Here is an 11,480-nt window from a genome sequence, read left to right on the forward strand (position 1 = left end):
CTTCCTTTCCTTGAGAAAAAAGAAAGAGGAGAAAATAAAGATAAGGAGCCTTACGGCTCGTTATTGCTTACCGGGGAGTAGGTGCTGCACAAAGTGTCAGATCACATATGCAAAAAAATAGAAAGCATGAAATTGACAAGATGTGCAGAGCATATGAGCTTTGCTTATGCACGGGGTCTGCGCCCGACTTTGTACAAAGGATTACATGCAACAGCGGCAAGACTTGTACAAAAGGTGGTTGCCGGAACAGGTTCCGGCAACCGCGCCTTACGGGTAAAACTTACGAAGATGCTCAATGTTCCAGGAATTGCTCACCGGAATGCTATCTTCGGTCTCAAGACGGACAGCGCCAGGCCTAGTGACTCGTTTCACCCGGTAAGGGCATTCCCACTTCGGCGTCAACTTGTTGGAATTCTTGGCGGACTGAACACACCGAAGAACAAGGTCGCCTTCCTCGAGACTTCTGGCGTTAACTTTGCGGCTATGGTAGCGGCGCAAAGCTTGCTGGTAGCGAGCAGCTCGTACAGCAGCCTGAAGACGGTCTTCCTCAAGGAGTAGCGCGTCATCTTGTCGCAGCTGCTCTTGCTCAAGCTCATCATAAGAGAGCACTCGAGGTGACCCGTATACGAGTTCCGTGGGGAGAACTGCCTCTGCTCCATAGACTAGAGCGAAAGGTGTCTGGCCAGTGGCTCGATTTGGCGTCGTCCTGATCGACCAAAGAACCACCGGCAGCTCCTCGATCCAGTTTCTTCCGCACTTGTGCAGCCTGTCGAAAGTCCTGGTCTTGAGCCCACGCAGCACTTCAGCATTTGCCCTCTCCGCTTGACCGTTGCTTCTCGGGTGAGCAACAGAAGCGAAGCAGACCTTGGCGCCAAGATCTTGGACATACTGCATGAAGGTGCGGCTCGTGAATTGCGTACCGTTGTCGGTGATTATCCTATTAGGGATCCCGAAGCGGCAAACAATCAACCTGAAGAACTTGACTGCTGACTATGCTGTCACCTTCCTCACTGCTTCCACTTCCGGCCACTTTGTGAACTTGTCGATTGCAACGTACAAGTACTCAAAGCCCCCGACTGCTCGGGGAAAGGGGCCGAGGATGTCGAGCCCCTAGACCGAAAATGGCCAGGATAAAGGGATCGTCTGGAGAGCTTGAGCTGGTTGGTGTATCTGCTTGGAATGGAACTGGCACGCTTCACACTTGGTTACTTGTGCAGTTGCATCCTGGAGGGCTGTCGGCCAAAAGAAACCTTGCCGGAATGCTTTGCCGGCAAGTGCTCTTGCGCCAATGTGGTGACCACATATGCCTCCATGTATCTCTGCCAACAGCTTTTGTCCGTCTTCCCGGTGAATACACTTCAATTTCACATCGTTGAGTCTTCTTCTGTACAGTGTGTTGTCGACAAACTGGTACATACTTGACTGCCGGGCTACTCTTTCCGCTTCTTCTTGCTCTTCGGGAAGTTCTCCTGTCTGAAGGAAACGGACAATCTGCTGTGTCCATGCTGGAGCTTGTGGCTCGACAACAAGGACTAAAGGCAAATCTGCTGCTGCGCGAACATCCGCTTCTACGGCGAGAACCTGCGGCTCTGCCGGAGCTTGACGTTCCCCGGCAAGCTTGCCGAAGCAAAACTTGTTGGGAGCTTCTGCTTCAACGGAACAAACCCTAGGCCTTGCCGGAGCAGACTGCTCCTCAGCGCTCTTGGCGTTGATCTTGGGGACCTTCTTGGCGGCGGCTTCGGGAAGCTCTGCCGGAAAATAGTCACCAGAAATCAACTTCCTCTTCTTGCTCTGTCCGGTTGATGGTGTTACGGACAGTTAAGTCAGCTTGAGCACAAAGATCCCTGGTTCCACAGGTAACTTAAGTGCGGCGCACTTTGACAGGCCATCGGCAATGGCGTTCTGAGCTCTTGGAACATGCTCCATCTGCAGGCCGTCAAAGTGCTCTTCTAGCTTTCTCACTTCGTCGACGTAGGCTTCCATCAACGGACTTTGATAGCTCTTGTTCACTTGGCGGACGACAAGCTGCGAGTCACCCCTGACAATGAGCTTCTTGATCCCAAGGTCTGCCGCGATCCCGAGACCGGCAAGCAAGCCTTCATACTCTGCAGTATTGTTTGTTGCTTGCTCCTTGGGAAAGTGCATCTGGACTACGTACTTGAGGTGCTCTCCGGTGGGTGCGACAAGCAGCACGCCAGCGCCGGCGCCTTGCAGCAAAAAGGCACCATCAAAGTACATCAGCCACTCTTTGCTTGCTTCCTCGACAGGGATGCTCGTATCTAGAATTTCTTCATCTGGTGTTGGCGTCCATTCTGCTATGAATTCTGCTAATGCTCTGCTTTGGATAGTTGAAGTACTCTCAAACTTGAGGCCAAAGCTTGACAGTTCCAGTGCCCACTCAACAATCCTGCCTGTCGCTTCTGGATTCTGTAGTATCCTCTTCAGCGGAAAACGAGTGACAACTGTGATCTCATGTGCTTGGAAGTAATGGCGCAGCTTTCTCGAGGCCATGAGAAGGCCGAAAAGCAATTTCTGCACGCCAGAGTACCTTGACCTAGCCCCCTGCAGAAGGGAACTGACAAAGTAAACTGGTCGGCGGGGGCGAGGGTCACACGAAGAGCGGATCGAGGCGAAGCACACGAGCGGTTTACCCAGGTTCGGGCCGCACGGATGCGTAAAACCCTACTCCTGCTTTGTGGTTTGTATTGAGTTCTTGCTCGGGAGCGCGGAGTGCTACAGTACACCCCAGCAGCCAACGAGACCGAGCGTGAGTGTTCTCTTCCTCCCTCTCCCCCTCCTCTATGTTGCGCATGGGCCTCCTTTTATATGCTCAAGGGGTCACCGACAGGTGGCAACGTAGACAAGGGTAAAAATGGAAAGGTGTTGCGGTTGGTACAGCTACCTGCTATAGTGTATCATACCTAACACTGACGGTAGGGGACCAGGGCATTAAATGCCCGTCTGCGTCGCCTAAATAGTGCAAAAGGGACCGTCAGGGACGCCACCGCTCGCCACGATGGCAATCTTGTCAGTGCCGCTTGCCACCGCGCACCGCTGGCTGCACAGCCTCCCGCCACGTACGCCTGGAAGGGTCCCAGAGCGACACGTTGGTGGATGTGCTGGAGCGCGGGCACAGAGTGGTGGCTTGCCGCAGTCGTTGTCTTGTCGCGTCCGGGAGCTTGTCGCTCACCGGGTCTTGCCGGGATGCGTGGCGCGTCGCGGCAAGTTCCTTGAGATGCCTTCGTTGGGCTTCCCGGCAAGCTCCTCTTGCCGGGGTCTTGTCTCCTTGGCTTGGATACTTTGTCCTTGAATGTCTCCAAAGGAACCACGGAGGACCTTGGCGGTCACCCGGCAAGCCTTGCCGCAGGATGCTGCGACTGCCCATGCACAAGTTCGGGATACTAGGGTACCCCTACTCTAGTACACCGACAGGAAACAACTTAAGGATAAAGTAATAGCGAGTTTTCTCATCATGACTAAACAGGGTGGCTATATCATTTCATTTAGAAAGATGTGCCATAAAAGTTTCAGATTCATAGCCATAAAAAGGATCAGATTCAACCAAAGTAATTAACTCAGGATCGACAGAGAAATCATAATCCTTATCAGTAATAAAGATAGGTGAAGTAGCAAAAGCAGGGTCATATTTCATTGTAGCATTCAAAGACTTTTCTTTAAGCTTAGCTAATAATTTCTTAAGATCAGATCTATCATTGCAAGCTAAGAAGTCTCTAGCAGTTTCTTCATCCATAACATAACCCTCAGGAATAACAGGCAATTCATATCTAGGGGGAGAATTTTCATCATCACTTTCATCAATATTATCAGATTCAATAATTTCATTCTCTCTAGCCCTAGCAAGTTGTCCATCAAGAAATTCACCTAGTGGCACAGTATTATCAAGCATATAAGTAGTTTCATCATAAGTATCATGCAAAGCAGAAGTGGCATCATCAATAACATGCGACCTATCGGAATCAATAGCATGTGTAGGTGTCGCAAGTTTACTCAAAATAGAAGGTGAATCAAGTGTAGAGCTAGATGGCAGTTCCTTACCTCCCCTCATAGTTGAGGGAAAAATCTCGGTTCTTTGATCTTTCAAGTTCTTCATAGTGATAAGCAGATATAAATCCCAAGTGACTCAAAGAATAGAGCTATGCTCCCCGGCAATGGCACCAGAAAATAGTCTTGATAACCCACAAGTATAGGGGATCGCAACAGTTTTCGAGGGTAGAGTATTCAACCCAAATTTATTGATTCGACACAAGGGGAGCCAAAGAATATTCTCAAGTATTAGCAACTGAGTTGTCAATTCAACCACACCTGGAAACTTAATATCTGCAACAAAGTGTTTAGTAGAAAAGTAATATGATAGTAGTGGTAACGGTAGCAAAAGTAATATTTTTTGGTTTTATAGTGATTGTAACAGTAGTGACGGAAAAGTAAATAAGCGAAGAACAATGTAGGAAAAGCTCGTAGGCATCGGATCAATGATGGATAATTATGTCGGATGCGATCGATCATGCAACAGTTGTAACATAGGGTGATACCGAACTAGCTCCAGTTCATCAATGTAATGTAGGCATGTATTCCGAATATAGTCATACATGCTTATGGAAAAGAACTTGCATGACATCTTTTTTCCTACCCTCCCGTGGCAGCGGGGTCCTATTGGAAACTAAGGGATATTAAGGCCTCCTTTTAATAGAGTACCCGACCAAAGCATTAACACATAGTGAATACATGAACTCCTGAAACTACGGTCAACACCGGTAATGGTCCCAATTATTGTCACTTAGGGGTTAACGGATCATAACACATAATAGGTGACTATAGACTTGCAAGATAGGATCAAGCGCTCACATATATTCATGAAAACATAATAGGTTCAGATCTGAAATCATGGCACTCGGGCCCTAGTGACAAGCATTAAGCATAGCAAAGTCATAGCAACATCAATCTCAGAACATAGTGGATACTAGGGATCAAACCCTAACAAAACTAACTCAATTACATGATAAATCTCATCCAACCCATCACCGTACAGCAAGCCTACGATGGAATTACTCACGCATGGCGGTGAGCATCATGAAATTGGTGATGGAGGAAGGTTGATGATGACGATGGCGACGGATTCCCCTCTCCGGAGCCCCGAATGGACTCCAGATCAGCCCTCCCGAGAGAATTTAGGGCTTGGCGATGGTTCCGTATTGTAAAACGCGATGAATCCTTCTCTCTTATTTTTTTCTCCCTGAAAGTGAATATATGGACGTCGGTGGAGCATCAGGGAGCCCACGAGGCAGGGAGCGCACCCAGGGGGTAGGCGCGCCCCCACCCTCTTGGACATGGTGTGGGCCCCCTAACGTGGATTCTTCCGCCATTTTTTTATATATTTCAAAAATAATCTCCATTGATTTTCAGGTCATTTCGAGAACTTTTTAATGCACAAAAATAACACCATGGCAATTCTGCTGAAAACAACGTCAATCCAGGTTAGTTCCATTCAAATCATGCAAGTTAGAGTCCCAAACAAGGGCAAAAGTGTTTGGAAAAGTAGATACGACGGAGGCATATAAGTATTCTTTTGCCGTTCTAAGCAAATTTGTATGTGCCATCTCTAATTTTCAAAAAAACTTCTCTTTTGTGTGTTCGTTCCGCTCATGGAGCGGTGAGGGTGGCTAATATTTTCCATGCTAGATGTGTTACTCTCATGATGAGTGTTTATTCACTTGTCATTGCACGAGAGTAAGGCAAAAGTATTAGGGATGCCAAGTCCTGAAATGAAAAATGAATTTACATTATGTTGTCAAATAATAAATTCCTTGGAAAGTGTTGGTGTCGGTGTCAAAACTGGCGGATCTCAGGTAGGGGGTCCCGAACTGTGCGTCTAAGGCGGATGGTAACAGGAGGCAGGGGACACGATGTTTACCCAGGTTCGGGCCCTCTTGATGGGGGTAATACCCTACGTCCTGCTTGATTGTTCTTGATGATATGAGTATTACAAGAGTTGATCTACCACGAGATCAAAGAGGCTAAAACCTAGAAGCTAGCCTATGGTATGATTGTCTATTGTCCTATGGACTAAACCATCCGGTTTATATAGACATCGGAGGGGGCTAGGGTTACACAAGGTCAGTTACAAAGGAGGAGATATACATATCCGTATTGCCTAGCTTGCCTTCCACGCCAAGTAGAGTCCCATCCGGACACGGGACGAAGTCTTCAATCCTGTATCTTCATAGTCCAACAGTCCGGCCAAAGGATATAGTCCGGCTGTCTGGAGACCCCCTAATCTAGGACTCCCTCAGTAGCCCCTGAACCATGCTTCAATGACGATGAGTCCGGTGCGCAGTGTTGTCTTCAGCATTGCAAGGCGGGTTCCTCCTCCGAATACACCATGGAAGAGTTTGAGTACAAGGATAGTGTCCGACCCTGCAAAATAAGTTCCACATACCACCGTAGGTAGAATAACATTTCCACAAATCTAATCTACTGACACGTTCTGATAGCATGACATCACGCCACGACCCGGTCATTATTCGAACCATTTTTCTTAACCAGCTCTGCACATAACGCAATGCAGTTTCCTTAACACGTCTTGTCAAAGAAGAGATCGTGTTCCCCTTATCACAGGATTCTCATCAATACAAACGTGGGTAACCCAGCCGTGCCTGTTGGTATGACTCCTAGATCTTAGGTAAGTCTCAAACGGGGCCACGAGGAGGACGCCTGATATTCACCCTCTTTATAAAGGGGACAAGGCCTTTTCTTTTTCCCCTCTCACGCTCAATCAAATCCTTCCCCCGCCTCGAGTTCTAACACCCAAAGCTCAGGTTAGGTGCTTCGGACCTTTAACTATGTCCGGATCCAACCTTCAAGGTTGGTGGATGCCTTCCTCTGTCATAGAGGAGGACATCAAGAAGTTGAGAGAGGCCAGATATCTGACGCTGAAATTTCGCATAGGCTGCCCGCCTGAGGGCAAGTTGTCCCTACTCCCGAACCCAACGAGAGCGTTGTGTTCATCTCGCACTTCCTCCGAGGACTAGGCCTCGCTCTGGATCCCTTTGTTAAGGGTCTTATGTTCTATTACGGCTGGATTTTCACGATCTGGCCCCGGATTCCCTTCTTCACATCTCGTCATTTATTCTCGTATGTGAGGCCTTCCTCCGCATTACCCCTCACTTCGGCATGTGGCTCAAGACCTTCGATGAGAAGCCGAAGATGATCGAGGGGCAGCACGCAGCGTGTGGAGGTGCTTTAATAAGCAAAATCGGTGATGCTCCATGGCCAAAGGATTCCTTCCCAGAGGTGTCCGGATTGTGGCAGCGGGAGTGGTTTTACATCATAGCTCCTCGAAGTCCCAAGTGGGTAGTTGCCCCTACCTTTCGCTCGGCCCCCACCACAACTGATGTCATGGATCAGCAGGGGGCTGAGCTAGGGTCCAGCCAAGGACGTGCCAATACTGCAGAGCCATATCCGAGATCTCTTTGAGGGAGATTTTATTCTGGTTATGGTAATGCAAGTTATGCTGGTTCGTCGAGTCCAACCTTGCAAACGCCGGCCCCTCCGCATGTGGGAATTCAACCTGGAAGGACCGTGTGCTATTCAGCATTTCCTCGGCATGCATGAAGAGATGTACAAATCATTCTTCGGACCCCAAATAGAGTGTCCGGACACCATCGAGGACGTGGGCCTGAGCTGCAACCGCCCCGCTGCCCAAGTAAGTAATCCCATGCCGAACCTGCTGTCCTTTTATTCATCATGGCATCATTCTAAAGAGCCGCCTTTTGACCAGGACTGGATAACAAAGGCGATGATGATCAGGTGTTCGGCCCCCCTTCCTGAGGGCTTGGATAATCCGGTACTGGACAAGATGCTCGAGCCGGCGCCTTATCCAGTGTCCTCAAAGGAAGATGATGGGGGGGGGAATAAAGAGGGCGAAAGCGGGCCTCACTCGCTACTTATTCCATCCCGGGGAATGAGCACCTCCGCGAGGGAGGACAATCAAAGGGTAGAATCTGACATTCTCTCTCCCCGGGGAAGGAAGAGGACTACCTCTGAAGATCCGGAAACCAAGGTTTCCAAACGGGAGAAGAAATCTTCATCAGAGGGTCCTGCCTCGGAGGGTATTCTTGTCGCACAATGTCCGCGCGGGGATCAGCTCTCCATCGAGCTGTAAGTAATCGAAAAGTACTTAATAGTGAAAACATCCTACCTTACTTCTGAAGACAATAACTGATGCTTATAAATTGTATTCCGGATTGTAGCCCTTCTCGACAGAGTTCATCTTTGGGGGATCTTCTTCCGGAGATGATGGAGAGCGAAACGCCTCCCCCGGACACCCCGCCTCAAGAAGCAGGCGACCTTGAAGTATCGTCGCGAAGGGTTTCTCCGAATCCACTAGGGCCAGAGGATAACCCTTTGGCTGCCCGAAATCCCCAGTATCCGGCTCCTAAGGAGAGCGGCAGCAAGGGTCCGCACAGTGTGCGGTCGGATGCGCTGAAGGATCTTCTGGGGCAAGCGGCCGTCTCAGAAGCGCATCGTATGCTAATGGGTACGGTAATTGAAAGGATTTCATCCGCTAAAAGCGGTTTGCATGAAGCCTTTATGAGTCTGCTGAAAGGCTTCGAGGTACGTGAAATAATGTATGTTTTTAATAGTACCACATACGTTAGGTATGCCCTGTGCAAATAGTAGCCCCTAAGACTCTGGTTGTCATCGAAAACAGCGGCAAACAGAGGATCATAGTCCCAGGTAATAACCAGACCACCTTTATGTGCAGGTGGCTGAAGCTCCGGTGGCTAGCCGGACTGATGGGTTTGCCGAGCTAAAGCGGCAACTTGATGCGGCAGATGCCGACATCGTGCTTGTCAACAAGCGGCTTGACGAGGCACAGGGTGAGTGATTTTTCTGGTGATCGTCACATAATAAGAGTAGCATGATGCCAGTATCTTTAATATGTTGTGACTGCAGATGGAGCTGCCACCGTGGAGACCCTTCGGGCGGAGCTTGCCCGAGCCAAGGAGCAAGCAAGGAGTAGCAATGCGGCCGCTTTAAAGGCGACCAAAGAGTTAAGGGCCGAACATGCCACACATTGCGAGAGCAAGGAAAAAATAGCCAAGATGGCTGTAGAGTTATAAGATGCCGCTGACCGTTACCAGCTTCTTGAAGAAGAAAACCGGGCGAAGGCGACGGACCTGGAGAAGGCCCTGGTGGCTGCCAAGGAAACCCGCTCCAAAATTAGAGCAACGAAGGAGGAGCTGAATCAAGCTGCAGATATCGTGTCTAGGAATCCCTTCTTGTTGCGGACTAAGTTCGGAGATCCGAAGTATGCTCCTCTGGACTGGCTATGGAGTTCTGCAAGTGCTGCTAATGCGGCCGAGTACTTGAAGGATCAGAAAGGTCCCGAAGTGGAAAAGCTGTTCTGGTCACAGTTTCACGCTCCAGTCCATCCTTCGCTGCGTCAAATTGGCTGAGTGGGCCGAGCTCCATAGGTTGTCCGGACTTGCCATGAGGTCCGTTGTGGATCACCTGTGGCCGGGAGGGCCAAGGACGAATAGCTACTTTAGCTTAGTGCAACAATTACTTGGTGCTGTGGCACGCATCGATGCTGTAAAGAGATCGGCATGCATAGAAGGTGCGCGGATGGCCCTTGCCCGTGTCAAGACATACTGGGCGGAGATGGAGGCCACCACTGTTGCGACACAGGGTTCGACCGTAGGCCGAGTGGCTGCCGAGCACTACTTTGAAGAAGTTCTTGAAGGCGCTCGTTTGATAGAAGCTCAGTGCTCGAAGAATATTATGTTCCAGTGACATGTATTCCCATTGTACAAACAATGTTTTATTGAATTATCAAGGCTGTATTTATACTTTTGCCCAAAAGTACTATGATGCCTCCTGTGCGGCCGTTTATGTATATATGTGTATAACCTGAAAGTTTGCAGTCGTCGGCTTCCGCCCCCACACATATAATGCGGGGGTGTTCGCAAAAAATGTATATCCACAATTGATCCAACGTCTTGGTCCGTTAAGGAGGTGATAGCGCATCGAACGAGGCAATCATACTATATTGCTTTAACACTTTCACTTAGCCATAGGAGTTTGACAGTGGGGCTACTATATAGCCCCTGGTACTTCTGCGCTCGTCCGAATACAGGGCGCGTACGTACATGACCGGGAAACGGCCCTTCGTTAATGCAGAGGAATCCCGAAGATTCCGATGAGTCATCGAGTGGTTGACCAGTCTCTCGCTATATCATGACAGTCAGTTTTCGGCTTTCTCTATTGAGGTGCTCATCCGGATGAACCAGGGCACAATCGCAGTAGTTCTCCCAGTGCTACCTTAGCCGATATAACGGAACGTAAGGTACCAAAACGTGGGAGCCGGGCAAACCCAACATTTGACCAAAGACATGATTCAGAGCTGATGCATATAGGGCCAAACTCGCGACGCCGAACACTCCCTAAGGTGTTCGGTCTTTATAACATATATCGGGCTAAACATTGCCCTTAATAAGAAACCCCATGTGTCCAGGTACGTGCAAATTCTGGCGTGGCCACATGCCAATAACGCCAGCATCCTTCTCGGTTGTGTGGAGTATCCGGAGGATGTGAGCAACAAGAGACAGTAAAAAAGGTTTACGCAGGGTCTTAATCTAAAAACAAAACCTTTGGGCAGGTGCCTGTTGCACGTCTGCACCTGTGTCTCTGTTGTGCCGTGTCCTGGACGGGTGTAGCATGATTTTCATCTGCAAAAGGAAAGAACTTAGGTGAAAGTTGTCGTGCCAAAAAGAAGAGTTGGTTATTATCAATGAACTATCAAAATTCAAGAGAAGCCAGATTGAGCCGGGCTGGCCCTGATTACACGCGGGAAGCCCCTGGTATCGTCTATGAGGGTTTGAAAACCAATCTCATGCAGATATGATGGAACGCTGGATTCGTTTAACCGTGTCTGTGGTCTTGACGACCTGCCATTTTTCTGGTTGGTGAGGTCGTCTAGTTTGCGGCTGCTAGAGCCACCGCATCCTCTTCCGTACGTGGGAAATGTTCGGTATTTCCGCTAACCGAGATGATGCCACGTGGACCGGGCATCTTAAGCTTGAGAAAATCATAATGCGGTATTGCGTTAAAATGAGCGAAAGCCGTTCTTCCGAGTAGTGCTTGATGGACACTTCAGAATGGGGCAATGTGAAAAGTTAACCTTTCGCTTCGGAAGTTATCGGGAGAACCGAATACTACCTCTAGTAGTAGAGAGCCCGTACGACGGGCCTCTTGGCCTGGTATTACTCCCTTGAAGGTAGTATTACTGTGGCTTATTTGTGTCGGGTCTATCCCCATTTTGCGGACTGTGTCTTGATATATCGGATTTAGATCACTGCCGCCGTCCATGAGGACCTTTGTGAAATGGTACCCATTTATTACTGGGTCTAACACCAAGGCCATCAGTCCTTCACGCCGGATATTTGTATCGTGATTGAAAG

The sequence above is a fragment of the Triticum dicoccoides genome, chromosome 2A, assembly GCF_002162155.2.
Source record: "Triticum dicoccoides isolate Atlit2015 ecotype Zavitan chromosome 2A, WEW_v2.0, whole genome shotgun sequence".
NCBI lineage: Eukaryota > Viridiplantae > Streptophyta > Magnoliopsida > Poales > Poaceae > Triticum > Triticum dicoccoides.